The 26,003-nt window shown below is 49.6% G+C and overlaps 1 long non-coding RNA gene across 1 annotated transcript; it reads left to right on the top strand.

Annotated features, from left to right (window-relative positions):
- Positions 1 to 3,430: 3,430 nt before the first annotated feature.
- LOC135417738 (uncharacterized) lies at positions 3,431 to 8,255 on the top strand. The gene is made up of 2 exons (XR_010432186.1): positions 3,431 to 4,401; positions 5,326 to 8,255. It is a non-coding gene; the product is annotated as an uncharacterized LOC135417738 (long non-coding RNA).
- The last annotated feature ends 17,748 nt before the right edge of the window (positions 8,256 to 26,003 follow it).

Raw genomic sequence — 26,003 nt, 5'->3', positions numbered from 1 at the left:
TCTCCCTCCTGCCCTCCTCTCCCTGTGACAAGCTGTTGATGACCCCTCTGCTTACACAGCAAATCTCCTGCTCAAATGGATATTTCCCCATGAAAAACCATTGCCAAGTCAGTGGGGTTGTTTTTTTTATTTTTTTTTTCCCATCAGAAAGTAAAAAACCATCCCGGGCTGGAAAGATTTCTCACCTGTTCAATTTACTAGCAGTAAATCGAATACTTCTGGGCTGTGCTGTAAAATCTGCCCACAAGTCTGTTTAACAGAATAGGGTATTTTTTTTCCCCCCTCAGTAAATGGAGCAAGAGGGCATTTTCACCTCCAAAAGAGGTAGAGGGCTGCTAATACGGTTTTTATTCCAAATTCTCTTGAGATGAGGAGGGACCAGGCAGAGCAATGTCTCCATGGGCAAAGGACTGGAAGGTGATGCAACAGGAGATTATTTAGGAATTAAATACAACGGAGTTGATGCTGCTTGAAATCCCAGGGGCTGCTTTCCAAGCCTGACCGTGACCAAGGGTGGGCACCGGGGACTCTCAACCCCACCCTGCCTGGCCCGGGTTAGAGGGTTGTGGTCGTTTTACCCCCTCCCCAGCTGCCAAGAAAGCTTTTGCTCTTTCAAAGACGTGTTAATTGGGCTGTTTGTGATGCTCTGTCCAGCTAAGTGGTTTAGTTTCAGATGCAAACCGTGTTGTTGTGGCTCGGGTTTTCTGCCCCGTGTTTGATCAGTGAAGTCACCGGTAAAGTTTCCGAGCGCCCGAGTCCTGTCTCAGGGCGATCAGGGGTTTAAGTGTTAGCTGGGGGTCGACGAAACTTGGTGTTCGCCCTTCCTCTCGCTCTCGGAAAAGAGCCCGAAGGCTCCCAAAATGCTCCAGGTGTCTTTGAAAACGAAGCTCCCTGTTTGCCTCGGTGTAATCTTTAGCAAATTTCTTGCTAAAGAAATTCAATTAAACTCGGAGCGACTCCCGGTGAAATTCAAATTTGGTGATTTGTGACTAATTAGAATAGAATGTTTTCAGTTGGAAGGGACCTACAATGATCGGATTAGATGTTTCGAGCTCCCTGAAAACGTCTCCTCTCTACAAACTTTTCTTCAATTGAACATGGTTTTGCAATTATACATCATTTTATTTACCAATATATATAGAATCATTATTATACATAAGTTTTATTGCATAGAATAATGGGACATAGTGCATATTTTTTAATAGGAAATAGAAAATGTGGACCTTGGTAAAAATATTGATGATTGTGCACAGTGATGGCAGGGTAAGACTTGTTCTCTAAACGGCATCAGATTTTATTCAGGAGACATTTTCTCTTTAAAACAATAACAAAAATTAAAATTAAAAAAAGGCCCTCTGGAGAACAGCAACACTTTCTCATGGAGAAACAGGCTCATCACTTCTGATTTTCTTCTGCACAGTGGGTGGAAGAGGGATCCCAAACACTTTCCTGCTTCACAGGACATGGGAGCAGCTTTGGGACGTCGCTGGTGTCTGTGAGACGTCTTCTGACCAACGCTATTTGTCTGAATTCCCAGGAATGTTGCTTGTTATTCCGAGCGGAAAAATGTTCTATTTTTGGCCGTGACAACTTTTTTTTTTTTTTTCTGGGGGGAAAAAAATGTTTTAAACAAAGCATAGCAAGGGTTGGGGGTGGTGGTGGTGTAGGTCTGGGTGGTGTGGGATGGGGATGGAGCGAGGCAGAGCTTCAGGCAAGGACACCAGGGAGTGATTAATGCTCTATTTGCAATTTAAGGTGTCCTCGTTAAGTGGATGATGATGGTGGAGATCCCGGTAGACTTGGATATGTGGGAAGGTGTCTCTCTGACCAGAAAAAGGATCAGAACCAAGGGGTAACTAAGCATGGCTCAGGACTGGAAAAAAGGGAGATGGGGGGGGATCAAACCCCAGCATCATTCAGGAGCTTGAGGTGGCCCTGGGGGAGCAGAGGCACAGCAAGAAGCTGTGGCTGCCCCTGGATCCCTGCAAGTGTCCAAGGCCAGGTTGGACGGGGCTTGGAGCAACCTGGGCTGGTGGGAGGTGTCCCTGCCCATGGCAGGGGGTGGCACTGGACGGGCTCTAAGGTCCCTTCCCACCCAAACCATTCTGGGATCCCCTCCAACCCTGCCCAGGCTGCAGCTGGGAGCTGCTCACAGGTGTCCCCAGTGTCCCCACGGCCAGACCCAGCAATCCCACCGATGTTGCAAACCCCAGAAGTGCTTTAACGTTTGCAGGTAAAACGGAGTTGGAATCCAAAGGTGACATCCCTGGGAAGGACCAGACTGGCCCATCTGATTGTAGGTGATGGCTTAGAGAAGGATTTGACTGACTTGACATTTGGCTGGTTTCTTCTCCTGTGATATGTGATGCCATGTGTTAAAGTGTTTTATGGGTGGAGCTTTTTTTACCAACTTTTTAAGCAAAACCAGCAACTGGAGAATCTCAAATGTGTTTGGAGTCGCCCATGAATGAGCCCCAAACTGCTTTCCTTTAGAAACTGCCCTGCAAAAGCTCTGGTTTGAGAACCCTCTGAAATACTTTGAAGTAGTACTGAAGCAGGAAGTTAATTAGAGCTGCTTTGATATCTTACAGTGTGTTTTAACAGCTGCTTTGGAGGCAGCTCGAGCAGTAAGAGCTGCTGTGGTTTAGTGCATGTTCCTGAGAGTTGTCCCTACCAAAATGACTCTGCATGTCACAGCACAGCTGGTTTTTGATTTCCTAAGAGCTCCAACTCGCTTTCACGGGGCCTTGGGAAACTAAAATGGCCAAACCTTACTGACTGTGGCTTTTAAAATTCTTTTTTAAGTAATTAATAATTATAATAATAATAATAAAATCCCTTGATGCTGTGGCGTTGCAGCCACAGTCTAAAATTTCCCGTTTCTCACTTCTGTTTTCAGTTGTCTTTCTCCCAAGTTCTCCAGCAGGCTAACATTTTCCATGGCTTGTTTGCATTTAAATGACTTCCCGTGATATTTTAAAATTAAATCATTGCAGTGAAGAAGTTCAAGCTGTCTCTTCTGGGTGAGGAACCTCTAAATAGCCCAAAAGCAAAGGTTTTGACCCTGTTGGTCCACCCTCTTGGAGGTGGTGTGGTGATTCATGGCTGGGTTTGGGCAATGTGCTCTGTCATGGAAAAAAATGGCTCTTCCAAAGTTTTTCCTCCCTGCAGCTCTAACTTTTACCCTTATTTCTTGTCTTTTGATTGATCTTTAACCTTATGACTTGATTTTGGTCACGTTTTATCATTTTGATTGGATAAGAAAATCATACAGTGATAGAATGGTTTGGGTTGAAAGGACCTTAAAGCCCATCCAGTCCCACCCCCTGCCATGGGCAGGGACACCTCCCACTAGCCCAGGTTGCTCCAAGCCCCGTCCAACCTGACCTTGGACACTTCCAGGGATGGGGAATCCACAACCTCTTTGGCAGCTGCTCAAGGGCCTCCCCACCCTCCTGGGGAAGAATTTATTCCCAGTGCCTGATGTAAACCCTGTGAGTCTGAAGCCATTTGCCATTGTCCAGTCGCTCCATGCTCTTATACAAGGGATGCTTTGGAGCTACACATCAAGTCCCGCTCTTAACTTTGTTCCTCCCCACGTCACAGGGGAAGGAAGAAGTGGAGTGACCACGTGTGCCATTTGATGTGTGTGTCCAAATCCTTGTGTCACCTCCCATGGTTTGAGGTGGAACCAGAACACGGTGTTAAGGCTGGAGAAGGCAAAAAGTGCCAGGTCAGCCCTGGCTTCTCGCTCTGCCTGCTCCTTCTGGGCAGTGTGACAGTCTCTGTCGTGCACATCATGGACAGGGCTGCACCTTTTCCTAGAGGAGTGCACAGAGGGGTTTGTTACCCCAGGGTGGGAGCTCAGACTGGCAGAGCAGCTCCAGCCCCACTGAAGCTCCAGACCCACTCAGTCCTTGGCTGCCCGTGCTGGGTTTTTCCTAAGCGAGGTCAATGCCTGGGTATAGAGTAAAAATAGAATTATTTTGGTGGCTGCAGCGAGTAAAATAAGGAAAGCCAAGGAAAAGAAGTGGGGTTAGGGTTCCCTGCAGCCCACCTCTTTTGGCTTAGTGTTTGTGTACCTAAAATGGGGGGAAACACATCTACGGGTCACAGGAAAGGGCTGAAAGTGCTGACTTGCTGAATCGTGGGAGCGGGGGACATATCCGGGCTTTTTCCTCGCTCATTGCTCCTCCTCTTTTGGCTTCGTGTGAGCTTTTAGGAAAGCGTCCGGCGCGGGCTGAGCTGTGCACACGGGGCAGGTTTGCGGGCTGCGGGGCTGTGCCAGAGTTATCCCGGTGCCCGGCAGCAGGAGGACCTGACCCTGCAGGGATGCACAGCACCGAGCTGTGTGTTTTCCCCCCCGGGAGGAGGAGCAGCCTCGGCGCATCCCTTCTGGAGGTGTGTCCTGAGGACGAGTCCCCCCGGAGCCCCTTACACCTCCCGAGCCTCTTTTCTCCTCCTGGATCAGCATCCCTCCTGCCGAGCCGTGGCCCCGGGCCCGCCCGCCTTCTGCAGGGCCCGCAGCGACATCTGCTTTGCCCATCAGTGCCTGCCCTGCCCTGGCCGCCCGCCCGCCCGGCGCTGCCATCCATGAATCCATGCACGGGGGTTTCCTTCCCGCCTGGAAGCGCAGCCCGAGCGGGGCTGTGGATGTGCGCGGGACCCCCAGCCCCGTTAGGAGTCTCGGGAACTCTTTGCTCCCCCCGAAGCTGGGATTGCCTTCCCGCAGCCTCCCCTCTGACCCCTAATCCCAGTTCTCTCCTTACCTACTCCCCCTTTTGCTCCTGCAGCCTCGAAGCTGCTCAGCAGTGACTTGACTTCCCTGGAGCCACCTCTTTGCTGTACAAGGGCCCCTGGAAAACAGGGATCTCCCTGCCTGGCTGTGGTTATTCCCGGAGCCAGAAATACCTGCACCTCATTCCGGGCGTGGGGAGGGTGTTAATCACCTTTTGGAAACGAAGTGCTTGGGAGCCACCTCTTGGGTTAGACCAAAGTAACCAAATGGATGGTTAGGCAAGGGCTTTGGGGAGGGATGTGGTATCTTCCTGTGGTGTCTGAGGGCTACTCTTGAAACAAGAGGCTTCTTTTCAGGGTGAAAATTGATGATCCTCTTGCAAGATTCATTGGAGCCTGCTGTGGATGACTCTGGGTGGGCTCCAGCCAACACTCTGCAGGGTGCTGGGGGGAAAAGGGCAAGAAGATGAAAGACCTTGTAGCTGATCACCTGCTTAAAGTCACCACTTCTGCTTCTGCAGTCTTTGAGTTTGCAGTTTATTGCCATGGATTATAAATGCTCGTTGTTGTGCTGCTTGTATTTTGCAGGAATCTTTGCTGGTTTGTCCTGCCATGGGAAACTAACGGTGGTTACAGCTCGTGAAACATGTACTTGTCTTTCTGGAAAGGAAGGGAAGTTGTTAAAGTGTAACTGTGGCTGGTTTCTTTACATAAACAATCTCTTGCACATTTAAAAATGTGGTTTTTTTTTCACCCAGTGTCCCAGATCTGTGACCCTTTAAGTCTCTAGAAAGCCAGTTGTGTTCAACTGGTTTTTCAATTAGCAAGGAGCCTTGGCACACCCCCTGTGAGGGCCGGTGGGAAGACAGAGCCCAAGGAAGAAGGGAACTGCTCCCGGGGGAAGTGCTGTACCTGGAGAGCCCGGGTGTGTGGGATGTCAGCTGTTCTCCTCTTGGACAGACATGTTTGCTTGGTTTAAAGCAGGATGTGGCTGGGTGAGGCTGTCTCCAAAAGAGGATTCCGAGAGGAAGCCTTCATGAAGCAGAGCATCATGATGTGGAGCCAACAGAAACACCAGAGAACAAGAAGGAATAATCTGGTGTCTGGTGGAGGAGAGGGGATGGGGCTTGGGATAAGAGAATGATTTAGGTCAGAAGAGCCTTCTCGGGGTCTCTAGTCCAACCTTTACCCAGCACCACGCCAGCTGTAAGATACTTTGTGCTGATTCTGCAATCTCCTGCTTTCCAATGGCATTACTGGAATCAGGTGGGATGGCTCTCCTGGGATGTCAGACTGCCTAGAAAGGCACTTGGCCTCCAGGATCCTGCCTCTTGCAAACAGAGTGCCTGTCACCAAACCTCTGAAAATGTGGAGAGGGAGGGGAAAAATCCTCTTGAGTGCCTGCAGGTCAATGTCCTTCCAGGAAAAAAAAAAAAAAAAAGAAGAAGAAAAAGGGAATAATAGGGTTTGGCTCACGCTAGGGAACAAACACAAAACCTCCCCGGCTGCCTCAACTGCCATCTGCAAGAGAGGGAAAGGGGAGAGCGTGTTTACCATGGCAGGCTCCAGGGTGATGCAGGCTGTCAGAATTATAAAATATTCTTGGAATATTTTATAATTACAGACAGGAATTCCACCTCGGAAAGTCTCCCGGCGCGGATGGGATCTGTTAAACTGTGGCTCGACCCCAAACGAAACTGGGCATCGGCGGAGGAACGAGCTGATGGTTGGTCCCAGTGTGTGGGGAACTGCTCAGGGATGTTTTACTAGATGGTCCCAAGCCTGGTCAGGAAGGCTGTGTTGGCACGAAAAGCTGGGTTGGCATGGAGGGGAAGTCAAGAGAGCTTGACTTCCCTTCAAAGTGGAAACCACACTAAGCCTTCAAACAGTCTGCAAGAGATGGAAACAGCAAACAGGGAGCCACGGGGGCCACTGAGATGCTGGGAGCTGTTCAAAACTGGTGAGGAAGTAAAAGTAAATGGGAAGGAATTTTGGGCTGCTGGGATTAAAAGGAAAAGAGAAATGCCACCATCTCCCTGTCCTGCTGCCAGTGCCACCATCAGGAGAGCTGAGCCTGCAGGTAGGCAGGGCTGGTTCAGGGTGGGTGAGGTTAAATGGCTGGGGTTAGACCTTGGGAGATAAACTGCATTGGGATATTGGGAAGGAATTCTTGGCTGTGAGGGTGGGGAGGCCCTGGCACAGGTTGCCCAGAGAAGCTGTGGCTGCCCCTGGATCCCTGGAAGTGTCCAAGGCCAGGCTGGACGGGGCTCGGAGCAACCTGGGCTAGTGGGAGGTGTCCCTGCCCATGGCAGGGCGTGGGACTGGATGGGCTTTAAGGTCCCTTCCAGCCCAAACCATTGGGATAAATTGACAGGAAGGTGTTAGAGATTCTTAAAGTCAGAAAAATCTCCCTTGGGAACCCCATGCCAGTGGGGGAGAGGCAAAACATCATAATGTCCTTCCAGGGCACTATTTGCATGAAAAACTGCCATGATAATGCCTTTGGCTTTTGGATAAGTAGCTCCTGACAGCTTTGAAGAAGGCTGAGGAGCTCTCCCAAACCCTTCTCTTGGGATGGTGGCAGCTTCCAGAAGACAACTCAAATGCAGGTTTGACCCTGGCAGCAATGAGAGAGGGGATATTAATCCCACTTGGTGGGCAAACACAGGAAAACACCTCGTTCAGCCCTTTCTGCTCATGATTGGCAGGTTTTAAACACTGAGTCTCGTGCAGATGAGATGTTTGACACCTATAAATGTGTTACATCTGTCCTTCAAGACAGGCTGAGCCTGAGACATCCAGACGTGTCCGTGGCACGTATTAACAGGCTGAGAACTGGCTGGTGAGCCTGGACATCCCTCTAATTGTAAATAGTCAGAGGGTGTGATTCCCATAGCGAGGGTCTGGCCTGGGTTGTTTTTTTGGCCATGTGCTACTTTTTATTTAAAAAAAAAAAAGGCATTAAAAATGTTGGTGGTGTTTGCATTACACTCCTGTGCTGCTCTGGGGGAAGGGAGGAAAGCCTTGCCAGCATCCTTTGCATGTTTTTATGAACTTTCTTCGTGCTGATGAGCTTTTTCCAGTGCTGGCCCCGTGGCAGAAGTGCTGTTTGGTCCCAGTGCTGGGCTTGGCCAGGCTGTGTCCAGCCTTGTGTTGCACAACGGCCGCGGGTCCTTGGTTGCTGCTCGGGCTCCCTGTCCCGAGGCACAACTTGTTCCCATCTCCTCACACCAGGGGTGGTTCTTGTCGCTTCTATTTTACCCTCCTCTGGCAAAGGGTCCCTCTGGAAATTAAAAAACAAACAAAAAAAAGAAGTGGTCATGTAAATAAGAGGTTGCACGGGAATAAAATTTAGGTAGTGCCTGGAAAAGGCGGGTAAGGCAGAATTTGGGTAAAAGCTGCTGAAGCTGCCTGGTTTGTCAGCTGCCACTGCTGTGGAGCTGAATAACAGCCTTGGGAGCAAGCCAACCAGATGCTGTTCTTAAAAAAAAAAAAAAAAAAAAAAAAAAAAGAGAGAGGGAGAGAAAAAAAAAATAAAAGAAGAAAAGGAAAAGCAGCCCCGCCAGGATCCAACGTCTGCCGATGGCTGCGGGGGTAACACGGTGAGGAGGGAAGCACAGGCTGCTGCTGTCACAGGTACCACCTTGGCTGCTGAAACCCCCTCGTGTGGCAAACCTTGGTGTCCAGGCACCTCAGAATATCACAGAATATCAGGATGTTTTGAGCTGGAAGGGACCCACATGGATCGTCGAGTCCAAGTCGTGGCTCTGCACAGGCCCATCCCCAGGAGCCACACCCTGTGCCCCAGAGGAGCAGGTAATAATGCACCCAGGTAATAATAAATCAAGCAGCACAACCATCAACACTTAAATGTGTGGTTTATACTCCATAAAGAGTTTAAAAGTCCCACTTAAATCTGTTCTCCCTTTGAAAAATCAAATCCTACTCGGGGAGCGACAGTCTGACCTTGTTGAACTGTGATTCCCCACGAGCAACCAAACCACTAATGATGGACATGTGGTTATTTTTGGATGTGGAGCTCCTGTTACTTGGTTTGTTGTCAGTTTTTCTTGAGTGAGTTTGGCCATGGAGATCCGTGGGGTGGTTTTCTTTCTGAATTTGATAACGGGGACCAAACTGAGGCACTCAAAACATCAGTGTGGTTTGCTCCTTGATTCAACAGACTGATGAAATATTTTCTCTCAGAGGGAATTTGGGGCAAAGTAAGGGTTTACCTTTCAAATGTAATTGTGATAGGGGATAAAAAGTGATGAAGAGCAACAGGCATACAGAAAAAAAAGCCCAGAATATTCAGAAAATTTGAAGTAAGTCATGTGCTGGTTGCAGAATGATCTCCTTGCTTGCTAAAATCTGAAGAGACTCAGCCCTCTTGTTTGGTTTTGGCACTGAGGGTGCAGACTGGACTTGCACTCCAGGAGGGTGGCAAGTCTAAATCCCACTCAGATGTTTCCAGAAAGAGTTTCTCTTTAGAGGGAAAGCTGATGCCACTTCCTAAAGACATGCTGTGGTGATGTGGATAGCCCAAAGGAAAGGTGGCAAAGGTGTAATGTGTCCATATGATGAATTTGAGGCATGGGATCCATTTGGGAAGTACTGAAAGGAAAAAAGGGATGGGAAGGTGGTAGAAGGAGAGCAATGCTGAAAGGGATCTGAGGTCCTAAGGGGTGGGGAACTGGTCTGGAGGCAGCAGGGAAGGTCAGCCCTGTCCAGGGCTGCGTTGGCCAAAGCACACTCAGCAGGTCTGGGGAATGCAGAATCAGGAAATCACACTGCTTTGGGCTGGAAAGGACCTTAAGGACCATCTCGTCCCATGCCCCTGCCATGGGCAGGGACACCTTCCACCAGAGCAGGTTGCTCAAATAATTCCTGTGCTCATCACTGGGGACCCACATCTGGATACTGGGAGCAATTTGGTGCCCCCAGTGCAAGAGAGGCATCTGCAAACTGGAGCCAGTCCAGTGTAGGGCCCCGTGGAGACTGGGAAGGGGGGGGAAGCAGCCCAGGGTTTTCTTTCAAGGGAAGGGTAAATGTTCAGGGGGTTAATTTTAAGGCAAGAGGTTTAAGGTTTTGAAATGGGCATAAGGAAATCCTCCCTCCAATGCTCATTTCTCTTCCACAGAATCTAAGGAAACCCTGTATGTCCTTTTTTTCCCCCCTTTGGCACGTGTTCCAGAGGTGCTTGCAAGCATTTGTGCACAGCTGAGGAGCTGAGATGCTGTGCACAGGCTGACTCCAAGCACGGGGCTTTGAATGACTGATTTGATTTAGAAAGTCTCAAATCCACTTACTTTCCAACTGTGCTGGTTGTGCTCATTTATTAACTTCCTTCTCCACCTCATTTACTGCGTGTCAGATGTTCACACCCAGGAAATGTGTGCTTGCATAACTGAAGCTTTTGCAACTTCAGTGTTCAGTGGTAACTTTGGCTTCTAGTTATTTATTTATTTTCTTTTTAAAAAAAGCTGTGTTTTGCAGCCTCTCCCGTGCATGAAGCCCTATAGTAATAATGTGGAGTTAATCCCTAGGCTGAGTAAAACAGACCCACTCTCTTCTTCCAACAGGCTCTGAAAAACAGCTCTGTGTAGCATGGGAATTGTCTGGGGTTTTTTGGGGCAGGGCAAACGAAGCATTTTGAGCAAAAATGTGAAGCAATGACACGGAGCTGGGCTGCTCCAGGTTTGTTTTCTGAATCCACTTGTTTCATTTGGGCAGTTGTAATGGGTTTGTTGCCCTCCCTGGGAGGGAAAAGGAACTAGATAGATCACCTGATTCATATTGTGCCAATAAGGTATTGTCTGAAGACCACAGATAAACACCTGTGGTAGCCAAGTGCTCGTGCCAAGACCACTTACTGCAGGCCATATGAGAAAAAAGTGATGATCAGCTCAATACTGTTAATAATACCCAGGGAATGATCTTGCCATGCTCCCAGAATTTCGGTGTGAGGGTTTGGAGGGTGCAAGAGAAGGCTGTGCATGGCATCCTGTAAAAGAAGCCCCTCAGCGTTGCCTGTGCAGACACCAGGGCGTGAGGAGTCTTCTCTGAGCCCTTTGAGACAAACGCTGTGATTGCATCGAAGTGGGGAGAGACCCTCATTTTGAGCGGATTTTTAAGCGCAAAGCCCGCAGGCTGGAGGGTCGGGGGCTCTGCTTCCCCCTCTTGGTGAACACGGAGAACAGCCACAGAGCCACGGCCCCGTCAGGCTGCTGCTCACCTGGAGACCTCGAGCTGCCCACGGGGAACAGGTGGGCACGGACCTCGGAGACCAAGGGGGATCCTTGTCCCCCTTCAGGGCTTCAGGGGGTGGAAAATGCCTTTGGCAGGGGCAGATCTGGTGATGGGGAGGTTGCCCAAACCCATCTCAGGGCTCCCAGGCTGGAATTTGCTGCTGCCTGTCCAAGTGGGGTGAGCAAGCTGTAGGGGAAGGGGTCATTTGCCTGGGGGTTTAGGGAAAGAAGAAATGCCCTGTTGTCCAGGCCGGGATGAACACACTGTGAGAGCTACAGAGAGCCACCAGGCAGGACAACCTCTGCTCCAGGGTCATCATGGGGAGCATCAGTGGTCTTCTAATGAAGAGCTGATGTTGTGTTGTGTTGGGCAGGGCAGAGAGAGAGAAAGAGAGAGAGAGAGAGAGGCTCTCTGATGGGTGCTGTTGCCATCTGCTACAAGGCTGCCAGTGTGGTTTCCTATGGAATCCTCTCTAATCCAGGGAGCAGAGCAGATGCTTCACTGTGGACCTAACTCGTTTTGAGGCAGTTACAGTTCTTGCACAGTGCAAGAGCAAAGTGGCTTCCAGATCAAACACATCTGAGGTGTTACTTAGAGCACACAGTTCTTTGCTTCTCGGTCGATTGCAATCTCAAAAGAATAGATGGATGTAAAGATATGAGGTGAGACAGGTTGAGATTGGGATCTAGAGAGGTGTTGCAACCCGTGCACTGATGAGTGAGATACAGGGACTTTTCTGGCTTCTGTGTTGTGCTAAATTTGCAATAACTTGTCACAGATGTGGTGGGTGGGGAGGCCCTGGCACAGGGTGCCCAGAGAAGCTGTGGCTGCCCCATCCCTGGAAGGGACCTTAAAGACAACCCAGTTCCACCCCCCTGCCATGGGCAGGGACAACTTCCATTATCCCAGGTTGCTCCAAGCCCTGTCCAACCTGGCCTTGGACACTTCCAGGCCTCACAGGGAAGGATTTCTTCTTAGTATCCCATCTAACCCTACTGGACCTGGAGGGTCTGGAGCACAAGTCTGATGAGGAGCAGCTGAGGGAGCTGGGGGGGCTCAGCCTGGAGAAAAGGAGGCTCAGGGGGGACCTTCTGGCTCTGCAAGTCCCTGACAGGAGGGGGGAGCCGGGGGGGGGTCGGGCTCTGCTGCCAGGGAACAAGGGACAGGAGGAGAGGGAACGGCCTCCAGCTGTGCCAGGGGAGGCTCAGGTTGGCCAGGAGGAGGAATTTGTTGCTGGAAAGGGTGGTGAGGCCTTGGCAGGGGCTGCCCAGGGAGGTTTGGAGTGCCCATCCCTGGAGGTGTCCCAGGAAGGCCTGGCCGTGGCACTCAGTGCTCTGGGCTGGGGGACAAGGTGGGCATCAGGCACAGGGGGACTCTGTGAACTTGGAGGGCTTTTCCAACCTCAGTGATCCTGGGATTCATATTTATTTGGTGTGTTTTTTAATTTTTAACTTACACACACCCACACACACCCCACTGCCTTTCTTTTTGTTTGGTAGAAGTTTGAGATCTTTTCTCAGTGTCCTCTGGTGTCCATAGCAGGAGGAAGAGCCCTCACAGCAGCTGCCGAGGGAGCGGGACGTGCAGCCCGGGGAACACTGTGTCCTTCTGAGGCACAGAGCTTGGCTCTGGGGGTGCTTGTTTCAGGTGGCTACATGTGTGGTGTAGGTGCCATGGATGACTCACAGATGACTGCAATGCTTAAGACTTCTTACACGGGGTTGATTTGAGGTGAAGAGAGAGAGAGAAAGAGAGGAAAGAGAAATCTTACATGACTCTGTGGGCTGCTTCTTTGAGGGTGATGTAGCAGTCACTTGCCTGTGCAATTCTCCCTCTGGCAAAGCTTAGCCTTACAGCAGATTATTCCCAGGAGTTCTTCAGTTCTCAGTGACCAGTGACAGGACCTGAGGGAATGGCTGGAACAGTGTCAGGGCAGGGTTAGGGCTGATATTAGGAAAAGGTTCTTCCCCCAGAGGGTGGTTGGGCACTGACCAGGCTCCCCAGGGCAGTGGGTACAGCCCCAAGGCTGCCAGAGCTCCAGGAGGGTTTGGACAACACTCTGAGGGACAGGGTGGGATTGTTGGGGTGTCTGTGCAGGGCCAGGGGTTGGACTGGATGATCCTTGTGAGTCCTTTCCAACTCAAGATATTCTGTAATTCTCAGCTTGTGAAAGCCAAGATGACCAGCGCATCCAGCAAACTGAACATTTCCTGATGTGCGCTTGAGTGCAACCAAAGTCTTTATTTAACGTGCCAAACTGCTGTGAAAACTCCTCCAAAATTAGAATTTAGCTTGTGCATCCAGGCCATCCTACAGCTGCTTCTATAGGCACTTGTTCAGGTCTATGAGAGCTCTGCCTTCAAGCTTGCCCTGTTGGCTGTTGCTCATGTCTCTTTTGGAGGACCAGAGAGTTTCAGAAGAGCTGGTTGTGGTTCCTGTAGTTGTTAGAATCACTGATTCATAGGATGGTTTGGGTGGGAATGGACCTTACAGACCATCCACTTCCACCCCCTGCCATGGGCAGGGACACCTTCCACTAGCCCGGGTTGCTCCAGCCTGGCCTTGGACACTTGCAGGGATGGGGCAGCCACAGCTTCTCTGGGCAACCTGTGCCAGGGCCTCCCCACCCTCACAGAGAAGGATTTTTTCCTCGTATCCAATCTAACCCCACTCTCTGGCACTGGGAAGCCATTCCCCCATGTCCTGTCACTCCAGGCCCTTGTAAATAGTCTCTCCCCATATTTCTTGTGGACTCCCTTCAGGTTCCAGAAAGCCACAGTTAGGTCACCCCTCAAGCCTTCTCTTTTCCAGGCTGAACAGTCCCAATTCTCTCAGCTTTCTTTGGAAAACACGAGTGAAGAAAACGACAGGAAAGCTCAGGGTTCCTCTGTGTCCCGGGGCAGAAGCTTTGGAGATTCCAGAGGTTTGAGTCGCCCTGCGTTTCCTCAGGTCTAAAATTCACATGTGCCTTTAGTGGCTTGGACTCAGCCTTCACGTAAGCAGCCCCTTTGGCACGTGACGCTGTGGCTCTCTCTGGGTGGTGTTGCAATGTCCTTTGGGCTGTGGGAGAAGGGAGCACTGGAAATATGCATGTCTGAGCAAGTTCAACGCAGCTTGCCCGTGCTGGAGCCTGACTTCCTTCCTTGGACGAAGCCAGAGGTTTGTGGGCTCTAATAACGTGGCAGGGAACCAGCTTGGCATTTGGGAAGGAGAAGGGCGCGTCCCCGCTCCGGTTGCACAAAAAACGTCGGAGCGTGTGGGGAGGAGATGAAGGTAGAAGGAAGACCCGGTTTATTTTCTTTCCTCCAAGGTGTCTCGTGTTTCTGGTTGCTGGGAACGATTCCTTAATTGCAAGTGCATGGGGAAAATTTCTGGGGGCCAGTAAAAGAGCTGGGGACTGAACCTGTGGCGTTTGGGGCAGGGAAATCTTCCTGTGACCAAATTTCTTGGCGTTTTAGCACAGGGAGCAAAGTCAACAGATGCTGGTTGTGGTTATTGGTGTCGCTGATTCCTTGGCTGAAGGAAGTGCATTTCCTCAGGCAGAGACTGTGGTCACCTCTGCTCAGAGCTGGTGTGTGATGGGTCTCATCACTGCCAGCCACGTGATGACCTGGCTGGCCCAGGGTGATCTCAAAGCACAGAACTAGTCCAGCGTGGGCTGTTCTTTGTTTTCCAGCTTTTTGACTCGCTCAGGGCTGTGTTTTTGGGCCATACCCTGTGGCCCCGTGCACTGGATGTTTCCTTCTGAAGGCACGAACGGAGGCTGGGGCAACTATTGGTGTCCAGGAGCAGAGGCTTTAAAACAAACCATCAGAAGTTACAAAATCTCTTGTAAGATGGAGGCTTCGTGTTTTACTTGTTACCGTGGTTCCAAATGTGAAACTGGAGAACGCTCCAACCTCATTGTCACAGTGCTCTCCCCCACCAGGGAAAAATGCCTTCGGTCTGCCGGGAATGACAAACAATGCTGGCAAAGGGAAAGTCAACAAGGCTGAAATCACAATGCTTGTGTTTCTAATTGCCTTTACCATGAAAGGCTCCCGTTGCAGACGCAGCGTCCTGCAGGGTTAGGTGCTCTGCAGAAATAGGACAGAGCACAGTCCCTGTCCCCAAAGGGTTTGAGCTCTGTGAGGCTCCTCCACTGCCCAGAGTGACACCGACACGCCTGGGGACCGTGTCACAGGCACACTGGTTTCAATTGAAAATGAGAAATTTATAGACTCCTTTTTCAGCTGCAAATTGAATTTCTTCTGTCTTGTCAACGGCTCTTGGAAGGCCACTGCGGAAGGATCCCTTTGGTGAGACAAAAAAGGCTACAGAAATAATAGAAACGAACGTCTGCAGCTGAAGAGCTTGACTGAGACTTGAAAAGTTTGCTTTGGGTGGCAGCCAGGTCCTGCTGAGGTCTGCAGGAGTTTTGCTCTTGGCCTTGAGTGGGGCCAAGCCTTCACCCTTGGAGATCATGTCCTGAGGAAGAATTTAGTCTAAAATAATTTTCAAAACTTGTATTGTTTGACTCACATCCAAGCGGCTTTTTTGGAGCCCGAGTGGCTTTGTGTTTCTGACTGACTCGGGTTGCTCCCCTCGGCATCTCCCAGGGATGAGTTCCCAACGAAGGGCCAAGCACCAGGGAGGCTCAGATGGGAACAGGCCTGAATCTGGGTTTCTAAACCAACACATTCTTTGATCATGTGAGTGTAGGACTCGTTGGGTGTGTGCTGAAGCTGGGTATGTTTTTGGAGGGAGATGTGCCTTGGGCCCATGAGAGAGCCACACCATCGTCCTGACCAGGATCTGGAGCATCTTTGGGGCATCCTTCCCTCCCCTCCGCTGGTGTCCTGTCCAGCAGCTTTTTGACAGAGGAAAAAGAGGGATGGTAAAAAGCAGTTGGATTCCTCCTGTGTGTGCTGCCTCTGCTTGATGATTTTTCCCTCTTTTTTCAGAACGTGGTGGCAGGAAAAGCAACTTGTTCAATTCACAGCCCTGAAATCTCTGGAGATGCAAGGCTGGGCTTTTCCCTCGGTTTTGAGACCTGCTGTAGCATCACACTTAAACAGTAGATAATTATCAAGATTTAAGGTTTGCCTCCCGAAGTTGAATGGTGCCACAGCAGACCCTGAGAAATTAATTTCTTTTCTTTACTGAAAGAGAGTGTGAAATCATTTTAACAGGTTCCTTTTGGAAAACCTTGAAAACTGTCTGAGAAATAGATTTATAGCATATAGGCTCTGTTCTGTTGCACTTGAGGTTGTTCAGCATGGAGTGCATGATTTAGACTTGAAAAATAAATTATTCTGTGAATCAGTGATTGCAGTACAGGGACTATCAACCACCAGTAGGCTGCTTTAAATCTCTGCTGAGCTGGTCTCTCTAAAAAGTGTGGGGAAAATAAGGAGAATAAAAGGAAATCTGAGAATTATTAATTTTTTATTATTATTTTTAGAAAAATGATTCCTTTTTGCTAGGGGAGCTTTCATTTTCTCTGCTCTAAAACGGAGCAATGATATGGTCCTGCTGTGCCTCAGGCTGTCCACTTAAAATAAAGGAAGGGCTGAAAAGATGGACCATCTGGAAGCCTGTGCAGAAGGAGCATGCCAGGGCAGTCTGACGTGGAAGAGCATCTCTTGGATGTATTTTTGAACACTGGTCAATCCACCGAGGGCTTTGGTTTTAATTATTGTTTCTGTGATGAGTGGATGGCAGCTTCTCAGAGGCTTTTGCTGCATGATCCAGGCCTGGGTGCTTCCTTCCTGTCCCATTACAGGCTGAAAGGGAACAGTGGGACACAGTATTTCTCCCTGGCAAACAAGGCAGATATTATTATTTTTTTTAGGAAATGTTGGGAAAATCCTTTGTTTTTGTTTTTGTGTTTTTTTGTTTTTTTTTTTTTTTTTTTGTTGTGGTGATGCTGGGTTGATGGTTGGACTTGATGATCTTAAAGCCCTTTTCCAACCTGAATGATTCTGTGATTCTATAATGTTTTGGTGGAAATTTTCAGGCCACAAGCAAGACCAAAGCCTCTCAATGCTCCGTGCAACCTCCACGAGGAGCTGATTCTTGGGGGCTTTTTGGAGGGTGATGGAGAGGGACATTTGAAAGCTGCTAGAGTTTTTTGAAAAGGACAAATGTCGTCACTTTTTCTCCTCTCAACACGGCCTGTGTGGAAAGCGTTGAAAGACTAAAGGACATTGCCAGTGTTGGGGCTATTTGTGCTGTTGCTCTCTCCAGCCATATGTACAGCTGCTTTCTTTTTACAGTGCTGCATATGGCACCGTCATAATTGAATTTTTTGTGATAATTGATCTGACCTGTATCATTCTGTTCACTTCAGCAGAGCTAATTCAAACAGACTGAGGTCGGGGCTTCAAATACAGCCCAGTTAGCAGAGGAACCATGGAGAGCCCCACTTCACAGTGATGATGAGGCACAGTCTGTTTTGCCCAGTCCAGTTTGTACTGTTTATATGCTGCATGTGGTCAAGGCTGACAGTGGGTTTGTTTCCATTTGTTTTCCATAGGATGGGATGCAGGGGAAGCAGGGGGCTGCCTCTGTCCACGTTAAGCATCCTTGTTCTCTCCAGCAAGGTCAGCAGGTCTGGAATGCTGTGGTTGGTGGCTCTGTATGGAAAACAGGCGTGGGAGGGATTAGGGCTACGGTGTTCCATCCCTGGACAATTGGGGTGCTAAAGGATTTGGTATCACTGGGGATGGGCCTGTGCAGGGCTAAGGGTTGGACCTGATGATCCCTGTGGGTACCTTCCAACTCAGCATGTTCTGGGATCATCTGCTTGGATTCATGCAGAAAACTCTGGCAATGCCAAGAAAGAAAAAACTGGAATTGGAATTGGTGGGCTAAGCCTGCCCTTGTATTTAGAGGGATAAAAAAACACCCCTTTGGTGGTCTCCAAATCTCCCCTCGCTGAAGCCAGAGTTTCACTCTCCAGCTCAGACTCTCAAAGGAAGGAACAGCAGTGACGGGCTGTGGACAATTTGAGAAGATTAGAAACTGTCCTACAAGATTAGGAAGCTGCAAAAATGGGCTGTAGCTACTTTCTCTCCCAGTGCTCTCAGCTGCAGCTGAGAATCTAGACCAGACTTTATTTTTGGCAAGGGGGAAAAAATAAATCTCCTTTGATACTGTGCAAAAAAAAAAAAAAAAAAAAAGAAAGTAAATGTTAAGCTCTGTGCCTTGAGCAAGGATCTCTCCTGCTGTACAGCAGCAGTGTTTTAGAGCTGAAATCCACTTGCTTTGATCGCTGATGGGAAAAAAAATAATAAAAAAAAGACCTAAAAGGGATTTATTGTGAAATAATGGATTTGATCCCTAGTAATCCTTTCTTTGGGATTAAACTTGGAATATTATTTTTGTGATCTCTGGAATTAGACTGTGCTGGCGTAACAAACCAAAGCATGTGAGTTCCACTGCAGGAGGAGGCTGAACTGTGAATAGAGCCCAGCGAGTTACTCGCACAGAACAAAGCAGCTGATGAATTTGCAGCTCTATTTTTGATTACTCAAGGTCTACAGGCAGCCATAAAACCTAGGGAAAAAAATCCAACCCAAAGCAGAAAAGACCCCAGACTTTCTCTTCTCTGTAGCTGAGAGCACAGCTGAGGCACTGGGGTCTCTGAGGGCTGTCACTCAGAGCTTCTTTATTGAGTGTTTTCAGCTTGTGGGAATTCAGGAGCTTGTGCCTGCTCCTGTTGGTGTGACCATGGACATGAGGTGTAAAACACTGGTGCAAACCTGCTTGCTGCAGGTCCCTGTGTGTGGCCACAAGGGAGAGATTTGGCAAGCCTGGGCTTCTGTGCCCCAACGGTGCCCACGTTCCCAAGCCTCGGGTCTCTCAACACATGGTTCATTTGGCCCGACATGTGCTGAGAAATCTTCCTGGGCAGCTCATTTATGGGCCTATTAAAACGAAATGGGTATGAAATGTGCTGTGAAACCTTGATGTGGAACTGTGAGGTCCCAAATCTTTCACACAGAAAGCTGCTCCAAGGCACTTCTCTCCGTTTCCCTGCCAAATTTCAGCTTTCTGCACTCATGGTGGGACATGGATGGCTTTTAAACAGGGGGAAAGTTCTTCTGTGTTGTGCTTTGAAACAGCTGACCTGAAGAAAAACCCCAAAACACCACCACAAAAGCCGTGGGACAGAGAGCAAGCTATGGAAAGGGAATAACATCCATTGCCTGCCCCATTCCTGGGTTTGCTGTTGGACTTGCATCCTCCCTTCTGGTTGCAAAGGTCACTTTGCCATCGAGCTTTGATCAGTCTCCCAACATCACCCTCACCTGTCACCCTGGGGCAGCACAAAAAGTGTGGGTGAAGAAGAAGCAAGGAAAGGAGCCCTGGGAACCCCCCTGGGAGCAGGGGCCACAGGGGTGTGATACCCTGTGCCAGCTCCTTCTCCGGGGTCTTGGCAGTGATCTCCATTGCTGTGCTGGGGGGCGGCCCCTCTTCTGGGAGCCGTGGAGACCCCAAGACAGACAAGAAGCTTCCCAAGCATTGTGTTTTCTGAAAAAAATGTTCCTCCTGAAAGCTCTGGCGGTAGGACTGCTGTGCCTGCTCTCCACATTCAGAAACTCAGAGTGTTTGGATTCCCGTTAAAACTTCTGCTGCTAGCATGGGGATCCCTACCAGAAACCCCTCCTGTGGACTTCTTGAAACTGGGCTAGGCATGCCATGTAATCCCTTAGGAAGCACTCAGTGACTACAGCCCATTTTCCAAAGGTAAAACAGTCTCGTGTTCTTGAGGGGGGAAAAAAAATGTGAGGGCTGAAAAATGTGTTAATCCTTTCCATTTTTGGTTCAGGGCGAGTGAGCCACCTTTCCCAGCAGCGGTGCACGTCGAGGGGGTTACAAGCGGTGCACGAGGAGCTTGGAATAAATCCTGCTTGGCTGATGTTCAGAAGCTTTTCTGGAGTGCACTGTGTGTGATTATGGCTGCTGACAGCCCCGAACACGGCGTCCAGAGACACCGCTCCCGTCCGGCACCGCTCCGTGCCACCTGGCAGGGAGAGCTCCTGGGAGCCAGAGCCTGACGTGTGTGACGGTGTCTCCCCTTGGAGCCCTCAGGGAACGGCAGGAAGGACGGGTCAGGGGCACAGCCTGCCCTGGGGTGAGTGTGTTGGCACGTGTCTTGTCTGCTGCTGCTTGTGGTGGGCGCTCAGCAGAACCCTCAGCCCTTGTTACCTTCATGGACCTCTCTGGACACCACTCAGCTTCCATCCATTTGTGCCTCGTGCTGCTCCCTTGCCTTTCAGCCACGCTGTGGGATGTTACCCAGACTTCTTCCACTGTGAAATGCTGCTGCTGGATATTCCCTGGCCCTGCCTGGCTCCCGGTGCCTTTCCCCCTTCCTCCCACGCGTGCCCTCGGACGGAGCACACCCTGCACCCCGGGCAGCCCTGCGGCCGGAGCGGGGCCGGGGGAGTGGCTGACGTGCTGAGGAGCAGCGTGTGGGTCCAGAGGGACCTCCAGAAACTTGGGGATTCTGCCAACAGAAACTTCCTGAAGCTGGTCAGCGAGATGTGCAGAGCCCAGGCCTGGGGGCGGGAAAGCCCCACTGCAGAGATCCAGGCTGGGAACCCACGGGCTGAGCAGCATTCCTGGACAGGACCTGGGGGTCACAGCACGGGCTGCGTTGAGTGTAACCCAAGGTGTGCTCCTACCACAGAGAAGGCAGATCACATCCTGGCCTACCTTAAGCAGGAGAAAAAAGGATATTGTTCTTCCCTCTGTTCAGTACCGGGGAGGTCACATCTGGATGCTGTGTCCTGTCTTGGGCATCACCCCCAGACGTGCTGCTTGCAGTAAATCTGCAGAGCCAGAAGGTGCCACAGGTTCCCGTGGGCTCAAAAAGAGAGAGGATGAAACCACAGAGGAATCTGCTGGGAATGTATTAACAACAGAAAAGTCTGCATGGGAAACCACTGATTATATTGATATCCCCTGGAATTTGGTGAAGGACCTGAGCTCCCAGCTGCTGGAGCTTTTGGGGGCTGTACAGCCACCTGCTTGAGCTGCTCTTCAGCAATAAGTACCCATGAGTGGCTCCTGCTGAAGGCATAAGGATCCAGGTTTGAGCTGCAGCAACTGATTTGTTCTTCTGCATCTTCCTGGGAAGTCCTTCTTCAGTGGGAAGGGTGGGTAGAATTGTGCCCAGGTTTGGAGAAAACTCAGAGGGGCTGTTGGAGGTGGAGCTTGGGATAGTGGGCAGAAAAAACAGGATAAAGGGTTTTTGCCCCATGCTCAGATCTCACACTTGGCAGAGCTGGGAGAAGAGCTGCTTTGAAGAACTTCGTTGAAGTTCTCTCCTCTCAGATCTCCTTGGGAGTCAGACTTGGTGGATGTGAGTGTGATTTGCTCCCCCTGGTCCCCTGGCTCAGTGGAGAGCAGCGTGGCCCTTGTGTCTGTCCATGTCCTTGAGCTGGCTTTGTTGCCTGTTCCCTTATGGCCCTGTGTTGCTTAAGCCTACAGCCTTTTGTGCTTTTCCCTCAAAGATGCCAGAGTGCAAAATGTACAGGCAGCTTTCTGGAACATCACCTGCTCCCTGGGGAATCCCTTTCTCTTTGGATGCCAGAGCCAACTTCCTTCTTCTTGCTCCCCCCCACCCCTTACCTCATGTTTTTCTGCAATGGCATCTGCTGTCACTGGCAAAAACATAAATGTGCCATGGATAACATTTTTCTTTTCCAAAACAGACCCAGGGCTCCTCCACAAAATTTGCTTCCTACCCTGAGCAAGAGGCCTGTCACCAGTGCCACTTAAATTATCATGCTCGGAGGAAATGTTTGGGGACACATCCCAGTTTGGCTGAAATGAGCAAGAGAAATGCTTGTTGACTTTACTGGAAAGTCTCTGTTACCACAGTCATGTCACAGAGATCTTTCAGCCATCCAAATTTGGTTCAGAGACGTGGGCACTGGCTCTGCAAGCTGATCTTGTGACCAGAGGTGAGAGGACTGAAGAGCAGGAGGGGCTTGTCAGCAGGTTTCGTGTGGAACTCACAGAGAAAAAACACCCAAGTGATTTCCTGCCCATCAGCCTTTTTGCTTTTTCTCCTTCCTTGTGGAGTGGTGGCTCTCAAAGACAAACACAGCTTGTTTATTTGGAGAATCCTTGTTGGAATGGGAGGAAAAAGCAAACCGAAAGTACTGCCTTTCAAATGTCCATGTTATCAAATATTTGGAAGTTTGGGGGCTTAAAATAAGGAATAGAGCCACAAGTTTCCAGGAGCAGACACAGCTTGACAAAGGAATGCCCATGCTAAGAGCTGAGTGACTCCATGGCACTGCCAAGCTCCACTTGTGTCGTATCCAGAGAGATAACAATTTTTTTCAACCTTCATTTACTTTCTGGATTTGGACTCTTTGACCCAAAATTCCCTATCAGCAGAGTGCTGATGTTTAATTTCTCAAGTCACAGTGGAAGTGTTTCACGTGGTGCTCTGAAAAAGGCACAAGCCAAAGACTACCACTGCTGCAAAGTCCACATCTCAAACACTGCTTCCATTCCTCACCGGGAGTGAGCCAGCACAGTTTGGATGTCTGAGCATCAGCCAGAATCTTCTTCCTGCTTGTTTATCCTGCTGCACATCCAGTTTGCAGGAAGGTTTGGTGGAGGGGTCGTGGGGATGAGGCCCTCAAGGTGATAAAGACACAGGAAGACTTTTCAGTTGGGGAAAAATGAGAATATCCCCTTGTCTTCCTCCAAATATCTTTCCCCAGTAAGGATCCCTCCTTCTCTCCTTTGTGTGTATGAAAACTGATCCTTTCTACCTTCCTACAACTTCCTCAGAGCATGTTTGACCCTGTGTCACCAGGAGGAATCATCCCTGAACTGAGGGGAAGACCAGCTGGACTCTGCTGTCCCTCACCTGGTGGGTACCTACCCTCCAGGTTACTTGTCCCACTTCTCATGCCACAGTAAGTCAGGCAGTCCCCTTGGAGCTCAGCTGTGTGTGCCAGCTTGGGGGGGAGGTTTGCATGTGCAGATCTTCCCCACCGTAGGCATGGTGTTGGTTTTGGGGTTAGGCCCAGCTTGCAGGAAGGGCTGGGTGCTGGTTCTGCCAGGAGAAGACCAGAAGACTGGCTGCATGCCAGTTTTGCCAGCTGGCTGTGAGGGATGAACTTGGAGAGCCTCTTTGGGCAGGCTCATTGCTTCCTTATGGCAACAGAGAGGTGCTGGTGGGAATATCTGTGCTCTCAGGGCTGTCTGGGGACACAGCCTTGCTGGAACCAACCTGCCTCTTGTGCTTTCAGCTCTGGCAAACTGCTGAGAGCCGAAATCCAGAGAAAGACTTCTTTGGTTTCCAAAGAAACCTTTATCTTTGGCCTTTTTATTTCTACCTTCACTTGTTTGGCCCTTGGGCTCCTCCCACGTGAGACAGTGGTTGCTTGGTCCAGTTTGCTGAAAGGAGGAGGAGGAGGAGCAGAAAAATCTCAGTGTTGTTCAAGGAGAAATAACACTTCAGCATCATTATTAGACCTCTATTGTCTCTGTTTCCCTTTCACTAGATCCAGGACAAATAAAATACTACAAGCAGTTGCTTTGCATTCTTTCCATTCTTTTTTCCCCCCCTTCATTGTGAGTCAGAGTGCTGAGGTTCGTGGAGAGGCTGGAAAGAGAAGAGTGCCTAATTTCCATGGGCACACAGAGCATCTGGACAGAGTTACAACAAGCAAAAATTATATGTAGTGTTTATGGCTACGAAGAATCTCCATTTCTTGACCATATGAGGCATTCACAGATTTTTTAAGAGGGGAAAAAAGGCTCAGCTTTTTTATTAAAAGTGACTGTGTGATAGAAGAAGAAAACCAGAGCAACAGCTGGAAATGTGTCACCAGTGTTAACATGAGCTCTGCTGGCTGGAGTGAAGCTCACTGCCTCGGGCATGTGGACACGTGTCCAGGGCCATGGACGTCAGCTCACATTTCACCTGCCCTGGAAATCACAGGAAACATGTCATTTTGGTGACAGGAGAGGAGCAAAAGCACAGGGATGAAAGGATGAACCTTGGTGGTGGATTAACTCTCCTGTTCATCTCAGGCTGGAAGGAGATGCCGGAGTTCTGTGCCTAAGTAAATTGTCTTCCTGGGAGCACCAAGACTTTCCCTGCAAAACTGGGTCTAAAACAACTGAAGATGCCATTGCCATCAGCCAAAAGGAAGGACACTTTTGTTTTCCAAAGGGAAGGACCAGTTTCATGCAGGGAAAGACATTTATGGCACAAACAGTGTCTTAGTCCCGTGACCTGAGGGCTGCCAACCTTCACCATCTCTCAGGGGCCAGGTCCAAAGGGTCTGTGTGACTGTGATTGCCATGATCACTGTGGATACAGGTAAATGATGCAGTGAGATGATCATCCTCCTGTTCTATGTATCTCCATCACAGAAAACAAGGTGCATAGGTACCCATGTTTTGTCTCTTCTGCTGTTTGGTGTAAGGGTGGATGGTCTGGTCTTGCCTGCAGAGACAGGACTACCTTATTCCCTTCACTGCTGGAAGTGGTCCATTTGCCCATTTCAATGATCTACTACAAAATATCCATTAATTTATTTTTGTTTTTCACACTGCTTATCTGAGTTGGTGCAGTGCTGAGTATAATCCTGTTTTCAGTAGAGGTAGGTCTGGTTTCTACTCTGGAAACACCCAAAAGGAGTTGTTTTTAATTAAAAATTACCTAACAGAAAATGAGTGTGGGCACTGTCCCACCAACACACCGTTGCCTGTCCTGATCCTCAGAATGTCTCAAAGCACAGATACCACATCAAAAAAATATTACAGGGAAGCCAAAAAACTCCCAGTCAGGAAAACTACATGGCCTTAAGCCAAGGGGGGCTCTTGACTTGGAGTCAAGTCCTGTTTAGCACCAGCTAAAGAAAAAAATGAAGAAAACCCTGAGGAAGAAAACAGGTTCTGCCTTGGGATGTATGGACTGCACAGGCAACCGGTGAGTGGTTCAATCTGTAAGATCCATCTCTAAATTATTAAAAAAAACCCCAAAACCATGGCTGATGGTGTCAGGCTGCAAAATGGCTTTAGCTTCTGCAGTGGCAGAGGGGCAGCCAGGTGGGGATCTCCTCCAGTCTCCACAGGCTTTCTGCAAACTGGACCTGAGCCCGCTGGTTTCAAGGGGTATTTCAATACCTGATATTGCAAATCCCCCATGAAAAGCAGCGGGGTGATGGAAAGCATTTCTTCATTCTCACACACTGTTACCCCCATCTATATATTTTATGAAGCGTGGGAACCCAAAAAGCTGAAGTTTATTTTCCATTACTCATTGCTTTACTTTTACATAGTCATTTTTCTTGCCTTAGTGGAGCTTCTGCTTGACGTTGTCTGATAGACCTCATTTCTTTCTGTGGCCCACTCACCTTGGAGGCAAGGTCACAACTTGCTGATCTAGCAAGCCCTGATTTTATTCTTTTCCCCACCTCCAATCACATAAAAGAGTTTCTCAAACACACCTGCGTCATGACCTCGATTTTGATAATCAGTCTGATTAAAGAGTTTTCACAGAGAGAAGGAGGCAGCTATGGGGAGGTTCTGCTCTTTTCAGCCCCATCAGCACAGGAACAGAACAAACCACAACCTGCAAAGCACTGCAGGAAACCCGAGGTGTGATGTGGAACCCTCGGCCCATGAAATGTGAAAATATAATCAGGGGATAATGGCACAATGGAAGTAAAACTATTAATTCCTGAGTTCCCTCTTTTGGGCTGCAGCGGAAGGAACATCAACCTGCCAGGGGAAACCATGGCATAAAAACAAGTGTTAAGGGATGTTTCATGACGTTTAACAAGTGCTGGTGCTGCCCCTGGGTCAGGAGAACCCCTGGGATCAATCCAGGCTGGGGATGAGCAGATGGAGCAGCCCAGGCAGAAGGCCCTGGGGGTGCTGGTGGGGCAGAGGCTGGACCTGCCCCGGCCCAGAAACCCCCCGTGCCCTGGGCTGATCCCCCAGCGTGGGCAGCAGGGCAGGGGGGGATTCTGCCCCTCTGCCCCTCA

Source organism: Pseudopipra pipra, chromosome 8, assembly GCF_036250125.1.
Source record: "Pseudopipra pipra isolate bDixPip1 chromosome 8, bDixPip1.hap1, whole genome shotgun sequence".
In the NCBI taxonomy this organism is placed as follows: domain Eukaryota; kingdom Metazoa; phylum Chordata; class Aves; order Passeriformes; family Pipridae; genus Pseudopipra; species Pseudopipra pipra.
Note: the sequence above shows the minus strand (reverse complement) of the source record. Positions and strands in the feature narration are given on the sequence as shown.